The following is a 720-nucleotide window of genomic DNA, read 5'->3' as shown; positions in this document are numbered from 1 at the left end:
CGAGGAATTTGTCTTTGGAGCATCGTTACTCACACTGTGCTCACACATGCATATCAACCAAAAACAGAAATATACACACTAATATATACACAATATATACATACTCTAAACAAGAAACAATATAGGCATGAGTGCAATGAAGAGATCAATACAATTATTTAATGTGCGTAGTGCAAGGTACTGGATAAAATAGTATTATGTTATTATATTACATTGAACATATGAACAGTATGAACATATACTGTTCTGAAAAATAGGAAATGAATGAGAATAATAATAAATATATAATTGAGATGTGAGAGTGGGAATGATGAGTAATACTAAATAAGTGGAATAATACAGGTGCTGTATAGACAGTGTAACAGTGTTATTGACCAGAACTGAACCTGTGGGTCAGAAGTCAGCTGTTCATCAGAGAGATGGCTTGTGGGTAGAATACATTACATTTTGATGTAAAATGAGCGGACCTTACGTTATCAGGGGCCCTGCTTTTTGGTCCCCTGAAAACTGAAAACACAATAAATATCTATAAACCCTGGCATGTTCTCTTGTTTGAGGAGAGAATACAATACAAGGAAACTGCTGATTTAAAAGAAGAGGAGATTTATGCATTTTGTATTCTTTTATTATTTATATTTATTATTAGTATTTATTACAGGGACAGTGCACAATAATAAACATTTCTGTCAATATGCCAGAGTTAGCCAAAAGGCTATTTTT

The 720-nt window shown here is 32.8% G+C and overlaps 1 protein-coding gene across 1 annotated transcript in view; it reads left to right on the top strand.

Moving 5' to 3' along the window:
- Positions 1-720, top strand: part of frmd3 (FERM domain containing 3) — a 51,069-nt gene that overhangs the window by 25,768 nt on the left and 24,581 nt on the right. The gene's annotated exons all lie outside the window — the stretch shown is intronic.

This window comes from Etheostoma spectabile, chromosome 5 (genome assembly GCF_008692095.1).
Source record: "Etheostoma spectabile isolate EspeVRDwgs_2016 chromosome 5, UIUC_Espe_1.0, whole genome shotgun sequence".
Taxonomy (NCBI): domain Eukaryota; kingdom Metazoa; phylum Chordata; class Actinopteri; order Perciformes; family Percidae; genus Etheostoma; species Etheostoma spectabile.
Note: the sequence above shows the minus strand (reverse complement) of the source record. Positions and strands in the feature narration are given on the sequence as shown.